Genomic DNA, 21305 nt, shown 5'->3' with positions numbered 1-21305 from the left:
ATTATTATTATTATTATTATTATTATTATTATTAAAGCGGTTAGCCAAACTTGAGTCCTGGCAGTGGGAAATACAATGTCTGCACTCCGAAGTAGGGGTGGAAATATTGCAGTTTGGAGAGGCAGCTGAGCTGTTGTGCGGCCCACCACTTGCAAGACGGTGATAGACTGAGTGATGGTGAAAGTGTTTCTTTTTTCCGGGTCAACCTACCTCGGTGGGAGACGGCCGTTATTATTATTATTATTATTATTATTATTATTATTATTATTATTATTAGTAGTAGTAGTAGTAGTAGTAGTAGTGGTAGTAGTAGTAGTAGTAGTAGTAGTAAGTCAGATAGATATACTTCAATGGGGGTAGAAAACAAAATTTTTTTTTTATGATTACTAGTTAATCATTAAATACATGGTACTATTATGTGCTGAGCAGATTCAGATATTATCTCAATACGATTCTTAATTAGTTGTCAGTGTAAGGAACTGAGTCTAACCAGTGTATTGAGTTGTTCACCTCGACTTGTGCAGCTATTTAGTCCTCCAGTAAAGTAAACCCTTCATAGGAAAGGGCTCTTAATTTGAGCTCTCTTCTTTTTTCCCCTTGGATCAACCCTGATTATCTTCCATTTTCCAGCGCTGAATGAGCCTGTGGGTTCAGCGGCTCCACATGAAATTAATAATAATACTGAAAAGGATTCGCTGCCACAATATATATATATACATATATATATATATATATATATCTATATATATATATATATATATATATATATATATATGTCGTGCCGAATATGTAAAACTGGTCAATTAGCAAGAACTCATTTAAAATTAAGTCCTTTCTGAAATTTTCTCTTATACGTTTAAAGATACATTTTTTTCATTAATGTTAATGTAAAAATTTATAATTTTGCACCAAAAGAATCTTAGAAAACTTACCTAACCTTATTATAACAAGAGCAATTTATTTTAGCCTAACCCAACTAAATATATTTTAGATTTGTTTACAGTAATTTAATACTAAACAAACACAGTGAAATATATTTTTTTCGTTAGGTTCAGAATGATTTTGGGGAAATTATTGCATAAAAATTTTTTCGCTTGTCCTATATGGCAAGATGAGCTTTGCTATTTAAGCCAAGATCGCAAGTTCTGCCAATTCGGCACGACATTATATATACATATATATATATATATATATATATATATATATATATATATATATATATATATATATATATATACATGTATATACATATATGTATATATATATATATACATGTATATACATATATGTATATATATTATATATATATATATATATATAATGATCGCAGTCAGCAGGACTCGATACTGATACTGAGACGGTCAAGGTTCCCAGGCAGCGCTCTTATTCACTCAGTCACAAATGCCACATAAGCTGGGCAGCCCGGGCACCTCAGTGAGCCTCAAGCATAGATTCAAGCTATTTCAATCTCCTCCTGTATGTTTTGATCTCAAAAGCGATTTTTATATCGCCATATATATGACTTGATAAAGCTCCTAGACAGCGAAACGTTGCTACGGTAAAATGTCACATTAGTTGCACTTGTATCCTTTTATTTAACAAGATACTAAGTGTTGAAGCTCTTAAGTGTAATGAATAAGTATCGGTCAGAGGTCGACGCCCATGAAGAAAGAAAAGTAATAATAGGTTGTCGTGATTATACCAACGTGATTATACCAACATTCTGAAGAAGATCTCAAGTTATGAAGAAAAGACAGGTGACGAGCAAGCTTTAATGCTGACATCGTTTGCCTCTATGTATAGCTTTATCAAGTTATCATTGACTTTATTAAGTTTTACAGGAGGGATGCGTTTATCGTAATAAAAGTTTGCTTTGCACTAATGTTCATTCTTTATGTCTGTAGGCAGTATGCCTTTGGATCCAACAGACTGAAATGTACATGCAATTTTTTACTCCAGTTTCTCTCTTTCCATGTGAATTTGGAGCTCTCAAAACATTCACAAAGTGTAGAGACCAATGGCTACATTTTAGAGGGTCCTGAACAAGAGGAAACAGAAGATAAATACACAGTTAAGCTTTTAAGATACTATATTTTTTTCAGTAAAAGATTAGTTACAAAGTGAAGGAAGTAGGAAGCCAGGTGGTGTATTCTCCATACTTGATTTTCAAAGGTTGGTATGAGACAGCCCAAGAGATTGCACAACCTCTACGCCACTTAGAGTGAAAGTGTCAAGTAGGTGTAACTCGCAATCCCTTTTACCGTATTATATTATCATCAAGGGGGAAGCGCTAAACCCGTAGGATTATACAGCGCCTGTGGAGGAATGTGGAAGGTATTCAGGTTTATTTCAGGGAACTGGAGCACAGATCCAATTCCCTAGATCAAGAGCCCCTCACCTACGTCAAGGAGCCTTCCTTCAGGGGCCCTTTACTGTAGACATTGACAAATGAGGAGTGTGCATGATCATGCACGAAAGCGGATTTGTATTCCCTGAAAGCGGACGCATTTTATTCCTCTCACAGGCAGAGTGGCCATGACAAAAGCAGATGAGGTGTGTTTAGGCGGTAGGTTATACACATATGTAGCAGTGCGAGTATATGGTGTTTGGGGAAATTTTTTTTAATGTATACTATTTTGTTTGTTTTGGTGCTCTCATTTATATGTAAAACCCTAGTGTGTGCGAGGGCCTGTGTTTTGAAGAGTATTTAATATTTCAACTGTAGGCTAAGTAGACGACAGGAAGAAGGGGGAAAGGGTTTGTCATAATGCCTCCCTGTTCATAAACGTATATAAAATTTTGTGTCACTAGTAGCAGTGTGCTAGTGAGCTAATGTGAACTGGAGTGTGGTGGTTTTTTTAGTAGTTATAAGTTGTATATAAGTTAATATTAATACAAATATATTTTTATATAGGTGAGTTTTTGTCCTTCCTTCCTAATAATAATTAATATTGTTTAATATATGAGTACATGCTGGCCCAAAAGTTGCTGTGTTTTTCAGTGTAATTTTATAATCCCTAAACAGCAGTGTGAGCAGCCTTTAGGAGCCAGGAACATTTTATTTAAGTCATGACATCAAAGTCGTAACATGGGGGTCTGTCCTGGAGCTGAACCCGGGACCTCTCAGACAGGCTCCATGTTATGACTTTGATGTTGTAACTTAAAATGTTCCTGGCCCTTAAAGGCTGCTCACACTGCTGTCTAGGGATTATAAAATTACTCTGAAAAACACAGCAACTTTTGGGCCAGCATGTACTCATATATTAAACATTATTAATTATTATTAGAAAGGAAGGACAAAAACTCACCTATATAAAAATATATCTGTATTAATAGTAACTTATATACAACTTACAATCTACTGCAATAAACCACCACAATCCAGTTCACATTAGCTCACTAGCACACTGCTACTAGTGACGCAAAATTTTATATAATTTTATAAACGGGGAGGCATTGTAACCCCCCGCCCATCCCATTTTCCTGTCTGCTACTTAGCCTACAGTTAAAATATTAAATGCTTTCCAAAATGCTCTACAAACCTCACTGAAGAAAAAGGATCCTGGGGCGAGAATAACACTAGGCACATCTCCTGAGGCGCACATCAACCAAATAACTGCTGCAGCATATGGGCGCCTAGCAAACCTAGGAACAGCATTCTCACATCTTAATAAGGAATCGTTCAGGACCCTGTACCCTATGTACGTTAGGCCTATATTGGAGTATGCAGCACTAGTTAGGAGCCCACGCCCAGCTAAGCACATAAGGAAACTGGAAATATAAACACATATGCAGTATAATGTGATCCTTTATTGACAACGTTTTGCCCGCACAGTGGGCTTTTTCAAGTCACAAACAGATCTACCTGGATGGAAGGTATGAGAGTATTTATAGTCAGGTTGAGAATGCTGCAGCAATGAGTTCCTTGAGGAAGAATGCACTATAATTGAACAAGTATTTTCTAAACTCCACTATCCTCGTCACTTCATCAGAGACTGCAGACGGCGGGCATTAAACATCTTCAACACACCCAGAGAAGACACTGCCGAGAAGAGATACATAGTCCTCCCCACCAACTCCATTGCCAAACACGTTTCCAACATCTTTTCCAATACCTCATTCCAAGTATCTACCTGCACAACCACGACCATCAAGGACATTACCAGTAATAGACAGGACAAGCTACCATCCTCTGCAGGGGTATATATAATTCCTTGTAATGACTGCAGCAAATTATACGTGAGCGAAACATTAAGAGACCTCCAAACACGTATTTCAGAACACCAATACGCAAGTAGGTCTGACGATCCAATGAATGTCTGTGTACAACACCGTAATTCACACAACCATTTAATCAAGTACAGAAACTCAAGACTTATCGCCACAGAAGACAACACTCAATACCGAAGAATCCTGGAATCATCGCTTATTTCTATATCCAACAACTTCAACCAGAACAATGGCTTCTATAACATAGTTGAACCACTTGCCAAGAAACTTCTTCATCGCTGTCCCACATAAGAACATAGGAATGGAGGAACACTGCAGAAGGTCTCCACGTATACTTATCCAATCTTTCTTTCAAGCTACCCAAGATTTTAGACTATAACCCCACTCGGTAGATCATCACATGCAGCATTATCCACTTGACTCAGCATTCTGAACCTGACTATAAATACTCTCGTACCTTCCACCCCAGGTTGATCTGTTTGTGACTTGAAAAAACCCACTGTGTTGGCGAAACGTTGTCAGTAAAGGACCACATTATACTGCATATGTGCTTATATTTCCATTGTGTCGGTATTTTATACCATCTATTTCCAAAGTAAGGAAACTAGAAAAAGTGCAAAGGATTGCAACAAGACTAGTCCTGGAGCTAAGGGCATGCTGTTCGAGAAGAGGTTAAGGGAAATCATCCTGACAACATAGGAGGACAGAAGAGTTAGGAGGGATATGATAACGACATATAAAATACTGAGAGGAAACGACAGGGTGGACAGAGACAGGATGTTCCAGAGATATGACACAGCAACAATGGGTCAAATTTGGAAATTGAATACCCAGATGAATCACAGGGATATTAGGAAGTATTTCTTCAGTCACAGAGTTGACAGGAAGTGGAACAGTCTGGGAAGTGATGTAGTGCAGGCAGGATCCATACATTGCTTTAAGAAGAGGTATGATAAAACTCATGGAGCTTTATCATAACTTCAACCAGTGAAGAGGGGAGGCCATGAGCTATGACTCGACCACTGCAGCTAGAATTAGATGAGTACAACTAGGTGAGTACATATACGCACATGTACACACACACACATACACACACCAACACACACACACACACACACACACACACACACACACACACACACACACACTCACACACACAGACACACACACACGCACACAGACACACACACACACACACACACACGCACACAGACACACACACACACACACAGGCACACACACACACACACAGACACACGCATGCACAGACACACACACACACACAGACACACACACTGAAACAAATATGCACAGATAAGGGAGGCTCAGCGACAATATGAAAATGACATAGCATCGAAAGTCAAGACTGAACCGAAGCTGTTGTACAGCCACATCAGGAGGAAAACAACAGTCAAGGACCAGGTAATCAGACTGAGGAAGGGTGATGGGGAATTCACAAGAAACGACCGAGAGGTATGTCAGGAGCTCAACACGAGATTTAAAGAAGTATTCACAGTGGAAACCAGTAGGACTCCAGGAAATCAGAACAGGGGGGTACACCAGCAAGTGCTGGATGAGGTACAAATAACCAAGGAGGAGGTGAAGAAGCTGCTATGCGAACTTGACACCTCAAAGGTGGTGGGACCAGACAACATCTCTCCGTGGGTCCTTAAAGAGGGAGCAGAGATATTGTGTGTGCCATTAACAAAGATCTTCAACACATCATTTGAAACTGGGCAACTCCCTGAGGTATGGAAGATGGCAAATGTAGTCCCCATTTTTAAAAAGGGAGACAGACATGAGGCACTAAACTACAGACCTGTATCACTAACGTGTATAGTATGCAAGGTCATGGAGAAGATCATCAGGAGGAGAGTGGTGGAGCACCTGGAAAGAAACAAGTGTATAATTGACAACCAGCACGGTCTCAGGGAAGGAAAATCCTGTGTCACAAACCTACTAGAGTTTTATGACAAGGTGACAGAAGTAAGACAAGAGAGAGAGGGGTGGATCGACTGCATTTTTTTGGACTGCAAGAAGGCATTTGACACAGTTCCTCACAAGAGGTCACTGCAAAAGCTAGAGGATCAGGCACACATAACAGGAAAGGCACTGCAATGGATCAGAGAATACCTGACAGGGAGGCAACAACGAGTCATGGTACGTGACGAGGTGTCAGAGTGGGCGCCTGTGACAAGCGGGGTTTCACAGGGGTCAGTCCTAGGACCTGTGGTGTTCTTGGTATATGTGAACGACATAACGGAAAGGATAGACTCAGAAGTGTCCTTCTTTGCAGATGATGTGAAGTTAATGAGAAGAATCAAATCGGATGAGGATCAGGCAGGACTACAAAGTGACCTGGACAGGCTACAAGCCTGGTCCAGCAACTGGCTCCTTGAGTTTAACCCTGCCAAGTGCAAAGTCATGAAGATTGGGGAAGGGCAAAGAAGACCGCAGACGCAATATAGTTTAGATGGCCAAAGGATACAAACCTCACTCAAGGAAAAAGATCTGGGGGTGAGTATAACACCGAGCATATCTCCTGAGGCGCACATCAATCAGATAACTGCTGCAGCATACGGGCGCCTGGCAAACCTACGGATAGCGTTCCGATACCTCAGTAAGGATTCGTTCAAGACTCTGTATACCATTTACGTCAGGCCCATACTGGAGTATGCAGCACCAGTTTGGAATCCACACCTAGTCAAGCACGTCAAGAAATTAGAGAAAGTGCAAAGGTTTGAAACAAGACTAGTCCCAGAGCTACTGGGATTGTCCTACGAAGAAAGGTTGAGGGAAATCGGCCTGACGACACTGGAGGACAGGAGGGTCAGGGGAGACAAGATAACGACATATAAAATACTGCGCGGAATAGACAAGGTGGACAAAGACGGGATGTTCCAGAGAAGGGACACAGACACAAGAGGTCACAATTGGAAGTTGAAGACTCAGATGAATCAAAGGGATGTTAGGAAGTATTTCTTCAGTCATAGAGTAGTCAGGCCGTGGAATAGCCTAGAAAGTGATGTAGTGGAGGCGGGAACCATATATAGTTTTAAGGCGAGGTATGATAAAGCTCATGGGGCAGGGAGAGAGAGGACCTAGTAGCAATCAGCGAAGAGGCGGGGCCAGGAGCTATGAATCGACCCCTGCAACCACTAACAGGTGAGTACAAATAGGTGAGTACACACACACACACACATACACACACACACACAGGATGTTCCAGGGAGGGGACACAGAAACAAGAGGTCACAACTGGAAGTTAAAGAGTCAGATGAGTCAAAGGGATGTTAGAAAATATTTCTTCAGTCATAGAGTTGTCAGGCAGTGACGTAGTGGAGGCGGGAACCACACATAGTTTTAAGACGAGGTTTGATAAAGCTCATGGAGTAGGGAGAGAGACTACCCAGTAGCAACCAGTGAAGAGGCGGGGCCAGGAGCTAAGACTCGACCCCTGCAACCACAAACAGGTGAGTACAAATAGGTGAGTACACACACACACACACCCAAATACACATCTAAAATTCACTCTCACACCACGCCAAGTGCCTACCGACAAGTGCCTTTGGCAGCTGCTGACACTCGTCAATTGAGTCCCTCGAAGCCTTCATCCCTTGTGTTTGTGAAGCGCCTAGGCAAGAAGTGCAGTCGTGTATTAGTGCATTACTCACTCTTCTGTGAACTTCATGATATGTTTACTATGGTGCCAAATTATAAGACTTTTTCTGTTTACCTTGCGGATGGTACGCTTCTTAAAATTGCGCACTCTCATCCACTGGCCTTGACTATTGTCTTTTTTTGAGTTATAACTCCTTTTTTTCTTTATCGTACCAGCTCATCTGTGTGTTGCAAAAGTTTTCTGAAAGTCAGGAAACATGTTCACCAACTCAGCTCCTTCTCCCGACTATCTTTTCAAAGCCACCTCTTTGTTGCTACATTCGACAACATTCGTTAATTTTCCTTTATTCTGTTTATTGCACTATTTGCATTCACTTTAAATTTTTGCTAATAGTTTTCAGAATGTTTCTGCTCCCTCTGTTAGCCCCCATGACACATATTTGACATTGTTGTTATTGTGCTCAGTTCATTCAGCAGTTTTATTTCTTTCCCTCTTGTTTATTTTGTTCTTCTCTTTTTCTTTGTCTTTACCTGTTTCTACTTGATGCACATTTGGTCCTATTTTCCTCGTAGATTTTCATTAGATCATCTCTTCTGTCTCAGATGTTATTTTCCTCTTGTCTTCATTATGGATTTTGTTGTAATGTCACTCGTGCATAGTCGTTTCTGCATCTTCTACTTACTTGTCTCGTCATTTTTCTGTCTGGAGTTTTTCTATGTTATATTGCTTCCTGTCTCTCATGTACATCACAGGCTCTTGTAGTTCTTTCTACTAATTCTTCTTCTGTAATGTATAAATTACAGCTTCGTCTTCCAGCATTTTCCTGGTAGCTGCTTCTAATTATCATTTATTATCTTTCCTTCAAATCCCTCTACCTCAAGGGTTCCCAACCTTTTCTATGCACTACACCCCTAGAATAATGTTTGATTAATGTTGCACCCCTCACAAAAGCTTTTAATTCAATGCATAAAATGAAAATATAAATTGAGCAATTAAAAAAGTTTTGGGCAAAATAAACGGAATTGTGCTTTTCATTAGGACCCTTTGTCACACCTGAAATACCATCCGACTCATCCTTGGAGGTGCGTGCACCCCAGGTTGGGAACTCCAGCTCTACCCACTGTTCTGCAGTCAGCAGTTCTAACATTCATACAAAGTGTCTCTCCTGTTGTTTACTCTCTTCATTTGTCTTCTGGTGTATCTTCCCCGGTTTATTTCCATCAGTAATTGAATCTTACGACTATCTACTCACGAGCGCCTAGCACACCATAGTTTTTCCTCAGTCCTGATACATTCCTAACTTGTTGGCCCCTGAAGTTTTATAACACGGCTTCTATTAGTTTAACCCTCGAGATATCCGGTCATCTCTGCAATATATTTCGTCACAGGTGAAGGCTTCCATAAGCAATTTGCCTTAGTTATGTGGGCTTCCTTTGCCAAATCTGCTGTGCTGTTTACACCTGTCTTCACATTGTTTTCATACTCTTTTACTGTTTGTTGCCAGTTGCAGATTGGTGCCTCTGCTACCAATGACTCTCCAGTAATCAGATTAACAGTTCCGCTACTACTCTATTCATATTTCCTCGTCCCTCTACATGATTTCCAACAAGGAATATTGCATCAGTTATTTTATTTTTATCTCTGTAATGGACTATAGGGTCTGTGTACCTCTGTTATTCATTACTGTATTTTTTTTTATTTCGACTGTGTTTGCCATACATAGATTTTTCTCTCTCTTAATAGGTTCTGATTTGTAAAGTATTTCCTCACTCGCCCTTGTTCGGGTGATGGGTCGGGAGGGGAACGGAAGTAGGGTAGATGCAATATGGGTTTAGCAAGGTCGTAAGTGCTCTGAAAGGGGTGCTTGTGGTTGGGTTTCGTCAAGAATTTTGGATTGGGTAGTCACACAGTCAAGTGAGCTAAGAAAGGTAAAGTGTTCAGTTATAGTTGCAGAAGGTGAGAAAGTTTTGGGTGTTGGATGCATTTGTTACGGAATTACAATAATGCTGCATTTGAGAGCATGGAAAGGGATTATCTTCTGTGGAAGATGAAATTCTGTTTTTTTAGATCTCCCCTAAAGAAAAAATGCACAATGTAGTGACTGGAACAATACACAATAGGGAGCATTGAAAATATAAAATTTTAGAGATGCAAGCTGCACTTTTCAGGCATTATTTGTATGGTCACAACGAACTTCTGTACAAAATTTCAGACAATTTCATGCCCATTTACCATGCAGCATCGCAGGGTAAATGGGCTTTTTATCCAGTCACTTCAGAGCAAGCTTCAGTCATAAGTTTTATCCCTCTCTCAACAGCATGAGTGCTGTTTGGCCACTTGGGCACCTCCAGTGGAGTCTCAATAATTTTCAGAACCTCTTGATCCGATAGAGAAGCAATGAAAGGAGGTTCAGTTTTGAGTTCAGTCTTCCAGTTAATCATGGAATGATAGTTCTTTGCTTGCCACATTAGTTTTGGAATCACTGCTTTTCTTGAGTTGACAATAAGAACCGCATTGTCATTCTCTTCTTCTTCACTGTCATCCTCATCATCAGTGTAGATGTGAAGGCTTACTCAGCCCTGTAACAACTTCAGTCAGTATTACCAAGGCTGGCTCCTCCTCAGGAAAATTAATGAATAGAAAAAGAAATAATAACAGACAATGATAAACACTTTATTATTTAGAAACGGAAAATGTAAAAGAATAAAACATGAATGGGTATCCTAATTGAAAGAAAAATGAAAAATTAAATGAGAAAAAAGTTACATTTGAACTCAATGCTAATATAGGTATATCGTGGTAATGGGGTGTCAGGTATTGGTGACACTGCGTGTTGTTGAAATCGTAACCGTTGCTGATGTGGGGGGTGGGGGGGACGCAGGTGTTGGTGACCACCACCGGCTCGTTCTTCACAGAGTGTAGCCGTGAGTAATTATTTCAGATGACAGGAAAACAGGTTCGTTACCACTGCTATGATGAGGGGTTAGGTCCTGTGTTGGCTTACATAACAGGTAAGTAGATTAAACATGGGACGTCTCAGGACGTTAGTCCGTCTCCTTCTATTCTTCTCGTTGGTTGGCAGGTGACCCTCTCTGTCATTCCAAGCTGTAAAGAGAGACAGATTATCCACTGCTTAAGAAATCACTCTCCATGATAAGTACAATACCTAAAAGATGTGGTGATTATTAAAACATTTAACAGATAAAGACTGAAAGACTAAGTTAATTATTGGTCAAAAGTGAAGCTTTCAACCCTGACATCTATAGTGGGCAAGTTATTAGAATCAATTATAGCTGACATTATCAGAAGTCACCTTGAAGAGCATAACTTGATAAATGAATCTCAGCATGGATTCACGAGAGGTCGTTCCTGCCTGACAAACTTACTGACGTTCTTCAGTAGAACATTTGAGGCAGTTGACAGCGATAAGGAATAAGATATTGTTTATTTGGATTTTAGTAAAGCCTTCGACAGAGTACCTCACAAGAGACTCTTAAGAAAAGTGGCAGCTCATGGTATAGGAGGTAAAGTTCTAGCATGGATTGAGGCATGGCTTACCAATAGAAAGCAAAGAGTTACCATAAATGGAGTGAAATCTGAATGGGGATTAGTCACTAGTGGCATTCCACTCTTGTTCATAATTTATATTAATGACCTTGATGAAGGGATTACTAGTGACATGAGTAAGTTTGCTGATGATACAAAGAGAGGCCGTATAATTCACTCTGAGGAGGATATCAATGAACTCCAGGACGATTTGGACAAATTAATGTCTTGGTCTGAAAAATGGCAGATGAAGTTAAATGTGGATAAGTGTAAGGTACTTGCCCTTGGTAATGAAAATAACCCTCGAAGCTATAATCTAGGTGAAGTAGAGCTTGATCATACAGAATGTGAAAAAGACTTGGGAGTCATGGTAAGCAGAAATCTAAAGCCAAGACAGCAGTGCCTTAGTGTGCACAACAAGGCCAACAGATTACTTGGATTTATCTCCAGAAGTATAAGTAACAGAAGTCCAAAAGTTATTTTACAGCTCTATACATCACTAGTGAGGCCTCATTTAGATTATGCTGCTCAGTTTTGGTCCCCTTACTACAGGATAGACAGACTCATTAGAGAACATACAGAGAAGAATGACTAAAATGATTTACTGTGTAAGGAACCTCCTGTATGAAGATAGACTTAAAGCCTTAAATCTCTACTCTGGAGAGGCGTAGAATGAGGGGAGATATCATTGAAGTGTATAAGTGGATGACGGGCATAAACAAGGGAGATATTAATAAAGTACTGAGGGTGTCGAACCAGGTAAGAACCACAAATAATGGATATAAGTTGGATAAATTTAGATTTAGAAAGGACATAGGTAAGTACTGGTTTTCTAACAGAGTTGTAGATGCGTGGAACAGTCTTCCCAGTGGGGTGATAGAGGCTAGGACCTTGGGTACCTTTAAGAAGAGACTGGACAAATATATGAGTGGGAGGGGCTGGGTTTGATTGGTGTCATGGGGTACGGGAGTTATTTCTTGGGTAGCTTTAGGTAGAGGTCGCTTTGATAAGGACCTGCCTCGTATGGGCCAGTAGGCCTTCTGCAGTGTTCCTACATTCTTATGTTCTTATGTTCAATAAGTCCCTTAAAATATGATCAGGAGTGTACTTACAGTAGTGTTGGGAGCTGTGAGTCGAGTGATTTACTGTTTGACCGGAGCCCCACACGTCACCTTTCGGGGGGGGGGGGAAGAGGGAGGGGAGGGGATAGCGGGAGCTAGACTGACCCTACCTTAACAAGCAGCCGGCAATCAAACTATCACTTTCGGGGAGGGGGAAAAAAGGAGGGGGGGAATAGTGGGAGCTGGACTTACCCTACCTTAACAAGTAGCCGGCAATGAAACTATTGTTACTATACACTCCCTCGCTACTCCTATCTATTGAACTTTTCCCTCAGAGTAGATTAACAAGTCCTCGCCAACAGCATCAGCAGAAGCTTCTCCATCCTCATCAGAGCTCTCAGTACTTTCTTCTGCCTGATGACTCTCTTCTCCATTTTTTCTTATCATTGAGACAGCTTTGTCTTTCACAGTCATGTCTTCATCAGCTCACATTCCAAGAAGGAACTGATCTGTGTGAGCAAAGTAGGAATTTCTTTGGAAAGACTTCTTTAATATCTTCTTTTCTTCACTGTTCAGATGTCTCATAAACTGCAGTGACTGGAAGATGTTCTTTGGACCGTGTGTGACATAAGGTTGCAGTTTGATGTGGAACCACATTGGAGCACTGAACTTTAAAATCATAATGACGACTCTTTTCAGCTCCTGACTGGGTCTTGTTGCCACATCTTGAACCAGGCCCACACGGTGGACCTGGTTCAAGAGCAGCCAAATCATCATCAACCACACCTGTGATCACTTCTTTGCAATTCCTATACAAGTATGACTGGTTCCAGGACAGATCCTCTGCCACCTTGTCATTCAGAGCAGGGAAATCAGTGAAATTGACTGGCTGGAAAGCAGCAACTGGCAGCTCAGATAGAGGATCCTTGATATGCTTGCCAATGGGACGTCTCCAATGCTCAGGACAACTTGGCTTACCGTCAGAGTGGTAAAAAAAAAACAGCCCAGAATGGCAGCTCTTTTCCATGAAGCTGACAGATAAAATAATGGACAAGATGACCAAGCAACATTTCAAGAAGATGAATGGCTCCATTATCAGCTTTGACATTTACATTGGTTCCTTCACAACCAACACATACAGTAGGCTGCCGAGTTAGTTTCTGATCCACCAGAAATGTATAGATAGTCGTGGCAATCTCCTTTCCATGGCCGTCATTTGAATTATCGTCAGAATCAGAAACTTCTCCAGCTGCCAGTTCACTTTGCCTTTCCTCCAACTGCTTCCTGGCTCTGGCTGCATCCTGCTCCTCTTTTACCGTCACTCTATCCCACATCCTCGTTACTGTCATGTCAACGCAGCCAATTTTCATCTTCCTATTTCCTCTGATCAAGGAGGAACTGTACTTCACGTTTAAGAACTTTCACTTCACAATTACAGGCCAGGTGGTATCCGTCACACTCCTTTATTTTGCACCCTACATCTTGACAGGAGGCAGCAGGACAGAAACAACTACATATATTAAACAACTCGTTCATTTCTTTCTGAAATGTAGCTTTTTTGGAGACATTTTAGTTCTTATTAAGTTCTGTTCCTCTACTGTATAATTTTCTCACTCTTTCCTCAATAGTTTTCTGGCTGAGAATAGGAATAGTCATTCTGTCTCTAATTGATTTCTGCCATAGTTCAGAACAACCCTTAGCTGTTATCTTGATAATCACTGAAACATCAGTAAACTTTCCTTCATCACATTTATATCGCCAGCAGTTCCTTAACATATCACCTTTGGACGGAAGTTTGTTCATTGGAAGAACACTGGCATGGCTGAACAGTGTATGTTCTGTGGCTTTCCTCGTTGACATTGTAGCCATCTCAGTAGTAAAGTATATAAGTAATCAAAGTATCTAAAAACAAAGTTAGTTAACATTTATAAACACTGCGGAGTACATAGATACAGTACATACAACACTGCGCTGCGCTACTCAGTAGTACAGACATATTCCAAAATTTCAGTCGCAAATGCTGTAGGCTGAACTTCAACCAATCAACTTCATATTTGGCACTGAATCTGAGATGTATATGAGGAACAATGCCTGAATAGTGCAGCTTTGACCAAAATTTCAATGCTCCCTAATACACAATAACCCGCACATAGGAGAAAGTAACTTACGACGACGTCGCAAGTTTCTTTCTCCTATGTGTGTGTTTGTGTATAGACCTCTTTTGTTGTCATGTCCTTATTACAGGTTTGTGTTCACTTACGTTTCCTCTCTATTTTCATTCTAAATTGGTTCAGATTTATGAAGCCACATCTTGTATTTCTCTTAAAATTTGTTTTTCCCCAATATCATGTCATTATAATCGTAATGAGAGAATCACCTTCATCTGATAACATTTGTTCCGCGAGTACCTACTTATCCTCACTTAATTTCTCACCTGTATTTTTTCCTAATTTCTCCGTGATCTTTCTTCGAAACCTCTAAATTCTTTGTTTTCGTTCTTCCTTCACTCCAATTTTGAGTTGCCTGGAAAATCTGGGAGTAGGTAAATCATCAGCGATCTCCCCATTTCCTCTTTCCTTTCTCAACAGTTTTCCTATCCACAATGTCCTCCAAGCTGTTTTCGTTCTCATCCCCAACTTTCTCAATTTTCCAGTTTTTTTTTATATATTTTATTTAAAACCATACACAAACATGAGGCACAAAAATTCAAACAAATATATTGCACTGAATGAAAATCCTGACATCGGATATTGAAACAATACCTATTACCATTACATTGTTAACATTATAACAACTATAACCAATACTATATCTGATGCCGAAGCTTAAACTGTCCTAAACTAGATACATGTGTATAAGTTAACAATAGTAAAAATGCAACCTAATTCTTCATCAAATTAAGCATTCTATCTCTTAATTAACCCGGAAGTGATATATATACAGTACAATTATCCTTCATTATTATTTTTTTTTCAAATTCCTTCTGCTCTGAACACAAGAAAGGAATATAGAATAAGAATGGACCTACATAAATTTAGAAACCTCATATACAAACCACTACACTAATCAGCACAGGTCTATTGATACATCCCTCTCTTTATGAGAATACGTTCAAATTTTTTCCAATAAATTGCTTGCCATAAAAACATTGAACCACCTTGTTATAATAAATAGTCTTGTAATGTCAAGAAGCATTACACCATTATCATAAGTTATACCATCTACCTAAGCCTAGTATTCCTACTACAATATGATTATCGTAACAAACAATAAATTTACCAAAAACCCACTAACTATTCTAAATCATTGATGTACATATTTACAACGAATAAAAAACAATAAAAAGGAAATCCCACTCTTCTCATTCTAAATATTTCTGACTGTTAGTTCTCCTACATGTGCTAAACAAAGGAATTTTAATATAAAACATACTGACATATTTAACACATTCACATCCACCTTCAATTATAATGATACCTCCATTCAACCAAGAATAATGCATTCATCTGTATTAACTCGAAGAGTACAGAAAATTTTCCGTTAACAAATCTTAGCCATATTCAACATATTGCCTCCATCGATAAATACATTAAAAGGAAAAAACATCCTTAAAATATCAAACCTACCTACTTTCTAATTTACACCATTTAAGTTGTGCTTTACGTAAGAAAAAACTCTGTAATTAAACTGAAAATAAAGATCTTTTTACCATTTACAATTGAATCAAAATCATTAAAGACACCTATAACATATTTGAATCTCATTGAAAAATTTCATCATAAAGTCTTTGAAATGATTTATACATGAAAAATAATAATATGCAATCGTAGTGCAACACACTTCCAAATGATAACTGTGTAGTACCTGAAACCCTCGGTGCAATAACCCTATTGCCCCTAGATATCAAAACTCAATTATATATCCATAAAAACAACTCTCCATGCTCACTCCCCATTCTAGGAAAATAGCCCGTTGTATCCCCTTACCCACTTTGCAAATCCCATAAATCCCTTAATGTGAAATTTCTATAACCCTCACTAAAATCTCTCTCCCATCTCCCTCCATACACCCCATAATTCCTACACTGTGTCCTATAAAAAGTTGCTGCCAACGCATTAATTCTTGCACGCACGTCCGCCTCCCTCATAGCCCACATCATATATATATAATCCGTAATCATATACCCAATCGCATTCTCGACTCTTTTATTCACCCCTGTTATATCTAAACTTAAAACCCTCAAGACCTGCAAACTCCCTCCCCCCACTAACCTTAAAACCTTACCAATCCAAACCCTTATGAGTTCAATACAATCGCAAAAATACACCGTATGATAAATAGTCGCCAATCCTCCACAATCCTTGCATTCCCCCATCCTCTCGTATTCTCTTATAGAATAAAACCATTCCTGACGGCAAGATTCCATGTAAAAATCTATACATAACTTCTCTGACTTTAGGTTTTAAACGCAATTTGTTTAAACGCCCCCAAATATTACGCCAATCATACATCGGATAAACTCCTTCTACCGCCGCTACCACAGCCATACCATCTACCCTATCAAGATTTCTCAATTTAATATGTGAAGGATCCCTCACGTTTATGAAGACCCGTAACATTGCCTCACCTATCATGAGCTCCCTACCCGCCCCACCACCGTCGCATATCCTGATGTATCTTATGAAGTCCGTCTTCTTTCGCCCCCCTCCCGCTTGTAACTACGATTTAAATACATACTTATTATCCTCTTTTTGACATCTATAAGGCCCAGCCCACCACGGCCAACTGGGAGTGTGACAACCCCTCTACTTAACCATTCGCTCCCTGTTCCCCAAATGGATCTAAAAACACTTTTTTGTAACCTTTTTAACTCACAACGAAGTATCGGAAATATTACTGTAACATGCCATAGTTTACTATATAATAGCACATTCTTTGTAATCACCCTTTGTTGCAAACTTAAATTAGCAGCTCTTAAACCACTGAGGCGCTTCAGAACACTATCAACGATACGCACGGAATTTATTTGTTGTGCTAACTTGATATCACTTACATAAACGATCCCACATACCTTTATTTGGTCCACCCTTTCCCACCTTTCAGCAACCATTCCTTCCTCACGTGACCCTTTTCCAAGATTCATATACTTTGTTTTCCCCGTATTAATCGTCATGCCAGAAGCCTTTTCAAAAACTTTCACTAACTTTTCTACCCGAAGCAAATCCATGTTTTCTCTCACCAAAATCGTCGTATCGTCAACATATCCAACAATGCCCGCTCCCCCACCCCTTACGTTACCCATCCCATTTGCTTCCAATAAAACCCTTATCCCTCTATAAAAGGGATCTTGAAAACAAGCAAAAAAAATTTGTGAAAGGGGACAACCTTGACGCAAACCCCTTCCCATCTGAATTCGATCTCCCAACCTCCCATTCACCTGCACACGCAAGGTTGCCTCCTGATACATTAATTTGGCCCATGATATAATTTCCGCCCCAAACCCCTGCCATCTCATGATCTTCCATAACGTCTCCCGTTCCACACTATCATATGCCGCCTCCCAATCTATAGCCAATACCCCCCCCCCTCCCAATCTTACTCTTTCTTCAATAAAACTTCTAATCATACCGTGACCTTCATACATAGACCTGCCCGGCACCCCATATTGTCCCTCGTCAATCACTTTGCCCAGGACTTTTTTTATTCTGTTAACCAAGATCCTTCCAAAAAATTTATAGTCCCCACATAATAACGAGATTGCACGATAATCTTTAACCGTTAATGGCTCACCTTTAGGAACTAGGACGACCACAGCCAACCTTTGTTGTTCCCCTAAAGCCCCATCCCGCTTCATGATATTGAATAAACGTACCAAAAACCCCTTCAAAACGTTCCAATTTTGAAGATAAAAGTCGCTGGGCAACCCATCAATTCCTGGCACCTTACCTAATTGCGCCCCAGATAAAGCCTCCCAAGTCTCACACTCCGTTATCGGCCCTCCCAACATCAAACGATCATGCTCCTCCAGCTCACAACTCACAAACCTACCGATTGACTGCAATGCAATTTCACTTATTCCAACACTTTGCATTTTCAATTTAACCCAAGCATCAATATACCCACTCATACCCTCCGTCGTCGTCAACACCTGATTCACTCTGTACCCCTGCATACCTACCTGAACATTCAACCCCATTAACTCCATTGCCTTGCGACGCCTGTGTTGATTCCTCAACACACACGCCGACGGCCGATCTCCCCACAAAACCTCTTCGATTCCACCCTTAAGCCTTTCCCCATCAAACCTTTCCTTTTGTAAATTTCTTAGTTGCTCCTTAATTCTTTCAATTTCTATAACAGGATAATTAGCATTCGCTTGTACATAGCAGTCGCGCAACTGCCCCTCTAAATATCGTTGGAAACCATACTGTAACTGATTATATCTCACCCCTTGACTAATATAATATTCCCACCAATTAACCAAAGCCACATCTCCAGGTGCTTCAACCACTAGGCGTTCCCACATATGCCCAAAAGACAAACGACTTTCCTCTCTCTACAATAACTTTACATTCAATTTCCAAAATGATGGACCCCTCCTAGGCACACCCTCAATATCTACATCCATTACAACTCCTCTATGATCCGAAAATAACACATTTATCACATTCACTCTCCGCACTGTAACTGCACAAAACACGTACATTCTATCCAATCTCACCGCATAATCTCGTCTAATGAAAGTATGCTCCACCATGCCACCCCCCTCCCCACACACATCCATTAAACCCACACTCGTCAATAAATCTCCCAGGAGCCCCAAGCAACAACCCGCTCCTCGAGGCTCCACATCTTTTCGTCGTATTACACAATTCCAGTCGCCCCCTATTATTGCTACATTTGGTAAACTACGTAGATAATATGCTAATACATCTTGTACAAAATGAGTTTTAAGTCGTACATCTCCCTCGGCCGGCCCATATACACATACAAAACTTACGTGTACTCTACCCCATAAACCATCCACCCTAATCACTCTCCCCTTCCCCCTTTCACTATGCCGTACTACAAACGGGCTATTTTCCTTTACTAGAATGGCGACGTCCCCTTTTAACCTCGTCGCGTATTCCATATACACATCGTAACCATCCATTTCTAACTCATATCCAATTCTGTAATTGTGTTGTTCTTGGAGAAATACCACATCCACATCTAGATGCACCAAAAATTCATTAAACCACTTTCGCTTCCGCTCAGATCTCAAGCCGTTAATATTTATTGTCAAAACCTTAAAGTCAATTAATGGGATTTTCCTTTCGTTCTAGGTATAGACTTTTCACTTATACATTTTACAACACCTCTATCCCTCCCCCCTTTTTTGGGAACCACCTTGATAAACTCTTGTTTCGTGAATTCACTGTTCCCTTTCCTCTGTACCTCCGCCCAAGACTTTTTCCCTGGCCTTTGGGCAGGAGTAAGCACGTCATCTGAGTCCGATGGGGTCGCAGTTCGCTTTCGCGTTCTACCCTCCACCTGCATTGGGTTTTCTTTAGTACTATCGTGATGCATCTCCACTTCTGCTACATTCACCATCATACCATGCGACACACTAGACTCAATGCTTCCATCTGTCGCCTCACCATGATGCTCAACCGATCCCAAAATTACACCTGGATCCTCCACACGGTTGACGATCGACTCGTCTAACAAAACATCCAGTGCCTTCGCTAAACCATCGGGATTGAACTGCAAATTACGACTTGAGTCACCTTCACTAAAGACGCCACTACATCCTCTTCCCCCATAGTAGGCAGAGTCTCTTCAAATACTTTATTTATGTCCAATGACGGTGATTCTCCTCGCTGTATTGCATCCTCCAAAGCATTCTCCTGTGCTTTTTCTACCTCATCACTCCAAGATGACCGTTGTCGAGACAGGTTAGCATAAGACTGTTTTCGTCCCTCACCTTCCTCGACCTCTTCTGATTGTTGCTGTTGCGATAGTTGGAGATTCCCACGACGCTTACCACACTGCGCCGCTATGTGGTCATACGACCCACACAGCCGACACGTACGATGTTGCCCCGCATATGTTACATATACTTGAGTTCGAAATGCTTGCAACATAACATAGGATGGTATGGGATGGCGTAAGGTCATTTTGACTGAATATGTTCCTTCCAACATTCCAGCATAAGGTCCAGCGGCCCACCGACCTGCAGAGGCCATATGAACCATACCATAATTACGTAGTTCATCTTTTATAACAAAATCAGTCGCCTCAAAAGGCACATTCCTGATTTTTACCAATGTGTAATGTCGAGATACATCATGAAGACGTACTGATACAGCTGAATTGACGGCTATAATGGTCTCTTGATACTTATCAACCACCGCTTCGTAGACATTTGCTGACGTCAATTTAACGAAGATCCGTGTCGTCCCATTAAGTGCTACACCACACTTCATTTGCGATACCGTAGGTATCACGGATAATCGCCGGTAGTAACAAATCCATCGTGGCTCCCGTGACAGCCCCACGGGTCAACTCAACGCAGACAGTGTTGATGTGCCTGCTGCTATGCAGCGCCATGTTGGAAAATAAAGTTTTCACCAGCTAACGCCAGGGGTAGCAGCTCAAACAGGTAAACTGCGCACAAGCCAACTCAATCAGGAGCCTCTGCGCAGCAGGTCCGCACGGCCCGGAAGCGATGCGAACAATGATTTTCCAGTTTTCTCATTCAGTAATGACATTCATCTTCCAGAATTTTCTCCCAGTCTTCAATTTTCTCTCTCACAAGGAGGACTTACCTCCGTAGTTACTTCTTTATTCATTTTGCATCTGAT

The 21305-nt window shown here is 40.6% G+C and overlaps 1 protein-coding gene across 1 annotated transcript in view; it reads left to right on the top strand.

The window, feature by feature from the left end:
• Positions 1–21305, top strand: part of LOC138852797 (uncharacterized) — a 96800-nt gene that overhangs the window by 73283 nt on the left and 2212 nt on the right. The gene's annotated exons all lie outside the window — the stretch shown is intronic.

The sequence above is a fragment of the Cherax quadricarinatus genome, chromosome 16 (genome assembly GCF_038502225.1).
Source record: "Cherax quadricarinatus isolate ZL_2023a chromosome 16, ASM3850222v1, whole genome shotgun sequence".
Taxonomy (NCBI): Eukaryota; Metazoa; Arthropoda; class Malacostraca; order Decapoda; family Parastacidae; genus Cherax; species Cherax quadricarinatus.
This window is presented reverse-complemented; position numbering and strand designations above follow the sequence as displayed.